Genomic DNA, 5765 nt, shown 5'->3' on the forward strand with positions numbered 1-5765 from the left:
AAAAAAAAAAAAAAAAAATTAGAAAATATAGGCTGGATGCAATGACACATGCTGTAATCACAGTTACTCAGGAGACTGAGGTAGAAGGGTCCTTTGAGCCCAGGAGTTTGAGGCTTCAGTGAGTTACGATCACACCACTGCACTTCAGCCTGGATGACACAGTAAGATCCTGTCTCTACAAAAAATAAAGTAAAAAATTACCCAGGTATGGTGGCACATGCCTGTAGTCCCAGCAACTCGGGAGGCTGAGGTGGGAGGATAACTTGAGTTTGAGGTTACAAAGAATTATGATCACACCACATAATGAGACCCTGTCTCTTAAAAAGAAAAAAGAAAAACAAAGTAGACAAAGTAGAAGCATAATTAAGGTCATTCACTGCAGAAATAAACCTAAGGGAATGCTAAGTAATTGATCAATATTAACCTAGCAATGACTTCTATTGATATGAACCAGCATACTGACTTGGCATTGTTCTGTAAAACACTTTCATCAATGACCTGAAATAAAAGATAGTGAGCATATCTATCAAATGAGTATCACGTATCTATTGTTGCATAACAATTTTCTACAAATTTGGTGGCTTAAAATATACATTTATTATCTCACAGCTTCTGTGGGTCAGAAGTCCATAGCATGGCTTAACTGGGTCCTCTGCTTCAGGGTCTCTCAAAAGGCTATAATCAAGATATCGGCCACAGGTAGAGCCTCCCTCATTTGACAGCTCAAATAGGGAAGAATCTGGCTCCAAGCTCATGTCATTGTTGTAATTCAGTTCTATGAGGGCTGTTAGACTGAGGGCCTCAGTTCCTAGCTGTTACCAAAAGGCTTCACTCAGTTCCTTGCCATGTGGACTTCTGCAAGATCTTCTCCCAGAAAGATGGAAGGTACAATCTTATGTAAACAAATCACTGAAGCAAGATCCCATCACCTTTCCCATATTGTTTTGGTCATAGATCTTACTAAGGGATTATACAAGAACACGAATATCCAGAGGCAGGGATCACTGGAGGTCATCTTAAGAGTCTGCCTACCACTGTGTATTCCTCCAACACGTCAAGCATTTTTCCACTTCACATCATTTGCAATAGTTGTTTCCTCTGTCTTGAGTGCCCCTTCCTCCAGATAATCACAATGGGGTCCTTCTCATCCTTCAAGTATCAGCTCAAATATCATTTCTGAAATGTAACGTTTATCAAATTTCCAAGTATCTTGGTTATATGTTTGTTGTCAGATTCCTCCAATAGACTATAACTTCCTTGAGGGCAGGTAACTTATCTGTTGCGTTCTAAATAAAATGCTATTTATAATAATACCTGTAGTTGTTGAGGTTTTGAAATGTGGCCAATCCAAGTTGAGACATGTTGTAAGTGTAAATATCCACTGAATTTCAAAGTATAAAAGAAAGGGTGTAAAATATCTCAATGACATATTTATATTGATTGTATGTTGCAAGGGTATTTGAGATATTATCTAACTTTTTTTCTTTTTTTTGAGACAGAGTCTCGCTCTGTTGTCCAGGCTGGAGTGCAGTGGTGCAATCTCAGCTCACTGCAACCCCTACCTCCCAGGTTCAAGCAATTCTCCTGTGTCAGGCTCCTAAGTAGCTGGGACTATAGGCGCCAGCCACCACGCCTGGCTACTTTTTGCATTTTTAGTAGAGACAGGGTTTTACCATGTTGGCCAGGCTGGTCTCAAACTCCTGATCTCAAGTGATCCACCTGCCTCGGCCTCCCAAAGTGCTGGGATTACAGGCATGAGCCACCGCGCCCGGCCTATTATCTAAATTATTACACAGGATTATTTTGGATATCTGGAGATACAATATCTCCAGTACCTAAAACAGTGCTTAGAAGAGGCACTCAGTATTTGTTGAATATTCACTCAACAATGTACCAAACTTGTGAGGAATGACAGACTTAAGATCTAAAAAGATCTAAACACTTCAGAATGAGTTTTATTAAATAAAAGTTAATAGAAATAAATGTAAGTATACTGTACTTGGGTCTAAAAAACCAACAGGGCAGAGATTAAGATGAAGAATATAACAATTACCTTATTTTTAAGATCTTAAGTGGTACTATCCAATAGAAACATAACGTGAGTCACATATGTAATCTTAAATTTTCTAAAAGCAACATAAAAAAGCAAGAAAAAATAGGTGACTTTTTTTTTTTTTTGAGACAGGGTCTCACTTTGTCACTCTTGCTTAATTACAATGGTACAATCATAGCTCACTGCAGCATCAACCTTCTGGGCCCAGAGATCCTCCCACCTCTGCCTCCCAAGTAGCTAGGAATGCATGCCTCCTATCATGCCTGGCTGATTTTTAAATTTGTTGTAGAGATGAGGTATTGCTGTGTTGACCACGCTGGTCTCAAGTTATCCTCTAGCCTTGGCCTCCCAAAGTGTTGGGATTATAGGCGTGAGCCACTGCACCTGACTGAAATTAATTTTAATAATACACACTTATTGGCTGGGTGGGGTGGCTCACACCTGTAGTCCCAGAACTTTGGGAGGCCAAGGTAAGCGAATCACTTGAGCTGAGGAGTTCAAGACCAGACAACATGGTGAAACCCCATTTCTACAAAAAAATACAAAAATGAGCTGGGCTTGGGGGCACGCGCCTTCGGTCCCAGCTACTCAGGAGGTGGAGGCAGGAGGTTCGCTTGACCCCAGAGGTGGGGGATTGGGGTGAGGCAGAGGTTGCAGTGAGTCAAGATCGGGCCACTGCATGCCAACCTGGGTGACAGTGAGATCCTGTCTCAAAAAATAATAACAACACATTTTATTTAACTGAAGTATCCCAATTATTATCACTGCAATGTGTAATCAATGTAAGTATGTCATTGAGATATTTTACATCTTTAATTTTGTACTTTGAAATTCAGTGGGTAGCTACACTTCCATGTCTCAACTTGGATTGGGTACATTTCAAAAGTTCAGTCGCTACATGTATTATTATAAATGCATTTCTATTTAGACAGCTTTTACAACTAGGTTATGGAGGCTGTTGCATTTGGATTTTATCCTGCAGAAGTGCCATTATAAATTCCTGAGCATTATAAAGGCTTTAGTGAGTACATACTTTATGCCAGGCACCACTCAATGCTTCATATGCATTAACTAATTTCATCTACTCACAATCCTATGAATTATTATCCTAATTTTACATGATAAAATTGTGAGTATTAACACAATGGCAATATACAGGACTAAAAGATGAGACTGACAAGAGTTAGGTTATTTTTATTTACTTACTTATGTCCCTTTTTGACTTAGATAATATTTCAGGTCATTTACAAAACTACATAAATAAGATAAAATAACATGAGTTGAAAGTGGGACAAAAGGAGGAACATTTCTGCTGATGTGACTTGATTCCTGAATGTTAAACTCTGAGTTTTTAAATGTTATTTTACTGCAAAAACAATATTAACATAATAGAAATTCAAAGTAAAAAGTTTCCTGTAGTCCTATTATCTCACTAAAACAATGATTTAATTCTTGCCTATATGCATATTCCATTTTTACAAATTTGCAGTAACTGCAGCTAGTATTTTACATTCTACTTTTTTCTCAGCATTATGCCATAATTTTTTCCTTTTATTAGAGTCTTATGTGCTTTCTCTCCACTCCCTCAGACTGTACCCAATGTTAAATCCTAGTGTATTTCTCTGTATTTTTTCTCTTTGCTCAGCAATACACATCCAAATATATACACACATATATGGCAAGGGGTATTGCTGAGGTGGCAGGGTTTTTCAAAATGGGATAATATGTTTCTGTACACACTGCTTTTCACACTATTTCACAGATATCTTTCTGCTTTAAGAGAAATAGTTATAATCCATTTTGATTGCTACATAATATTCCACATAAAATCATTTATCCAGCAATTCTTCTAATGATGGACATGTAGATTATTTTTGTTTTCTGCAAACAATGCTGCAATAAACATCCCAACACATATAACCTCCTTCCATGCTGATTTGTTGTTGTTGTTAGAGGCAAGGTCTCATTATATTGCCCAGGCTGGTCTCGAACTCCTGGGCTCAAGGGTCCTCCCACCTCAGCCTCCTGAGTAGCTGGGACCACAGGCATGTGCCACCACGTCTAGCTAAAAGTTGTTTAAATTGCTTGTAGAGATGGGGTCTCCCTATGTTGCCCACACTGGTCTTGACCTCCTGGGTTCAAGCATCTTCTTGCCTCAGGCTCCTAAAGTGCTGGGATTACAGGTGTGAGGCACTGCATTTGGCCTTAATCTCATTTTTTCCATGAACTTTTTGAAGTCTGCTTGCACATGGTCCAAGAAGGGAATGTAAAAAGAGCCAAAAGTATTTTGAGACACAGACATGGAATAGTTTCTCCTTCAGACAAAAAAAAAAAAAAAAAAAAATTTAGGCCTCATAGGGAAGATAATAAGCAAAATCAAACTAAACAAATTATATAGTCTGTTACAAGTTGAAAGTACTATGGAAAAAAATAATGAGGGGAAAGGAGATGGAAAGCAGGGCAGTCAAGGAGAAGCAATTTTTAAAAGATGGTCAGGATAGGTCTCAGTAGGAGGCTGAGGTTTCAGCAAAGACTTGAGGGAAGTCAAGTAGTCAGCCATGTGGATATCCTAAAAGAAAGCCTTCCAGAGGGAGAAAATACAAAGGTCTTGAGGTAAGGGACATGCACTGTGTATACCAGGAATAGCAGAGGTCAGTGAAACTGGGGCCTCACTGGCTTAAGGACAGAAAAATGGGAGTTTATATATTAATTGCCTTAGCCAATCATGCTATTTTTCTTCCTCTTCACTTCAGTTGCTATGCTGAGTCTTGTGGACATTCATGCAACATGCCCCCTCCTCTTCACCTCCATACAACACCCAGGGTAACTCTTTTGATTTTCCACATCAGTGTCAACTGCGGGATTTTATGACTTCCAAAATATGCCGGAACTATACTGTTTATTTTTGTAGATCATCATCAAGGTCCTGAGGCCAAAAATCTAATTATTATTATTATTTTTTTTTTTAGACGGAGTTTCACTCTTATTGCCCAGGCTGGAGTGAAGTGGTGCAATCTCAGCTCACTGCAACCTCCACCTCCCAGATTCAAGCAATTCTCCTGCCTCAGCCTCCTGAGTAGCTAGGATTACAGATGCCCGCCACTGCACCCGGCTAATTTTTGTATTTTTAGTAAAGACAGGGTTTCACCATGTTGGCCAGTCTGGTCTCGAACTTCTGACCTCAGGTGATCCACCCGCCTTGGCCTCCCAAAGCGCTAGGATTACAGGTGTGAGCCACCATGCCCAGCCCAAAAATCTAATTATATCTTAACACAACTGACTAGGACCAGAGTGCTATTCAAAGGAAGGACTGGAACAATTACTTTTGCAGTTTATAGCAAAAGTGCCAATTTTTCCTTTCCCTATCCAACCAATCCACTTCCCTCACTTCTACAAAACCTACTTTTAGGCTGGGCATTGTGGGGAAAAAGAGAGGTCAGCCTGTTACTGTGTTATTATAGATAGAAGTAAGTTTAAGAGACTCCATTTGGCTCTGTATTTGAGATGCTGTTAATCTGTGACTCTACCCCCAATCTTGTCCTTGCTAGAAACATCGCTATGCTAATTAAGGTTGAAAGGATTTGGGGCTGTAAGGAATGTGCTTTGTTAGGCAAATGTTTAAAGCCTGCTTGTGGTTGAAGGTCAGTACCATTCCCTTAAATCTCAGTAAAAGAAAAACATCTGTCTCCTGCCCATCCCTGGGAAAATGCAA

This window comes from Colobus angolensis, unplaced genomic scaffold (genome assembly GCF_000951035.1).
Source record: "Colobus angolensis palliatus isolate OR3802 unplaced genomic scaffold, Cang.pa_1.0 Scaffold79, whole genome shotgun sequence".
Taxonomy (NCBI): domain Eukaryota; kingdom Metazoa; phylum Chordata; class Mammalia; order Primates; family Cercopithecidae; genus Colobus; species Colobus angolensis.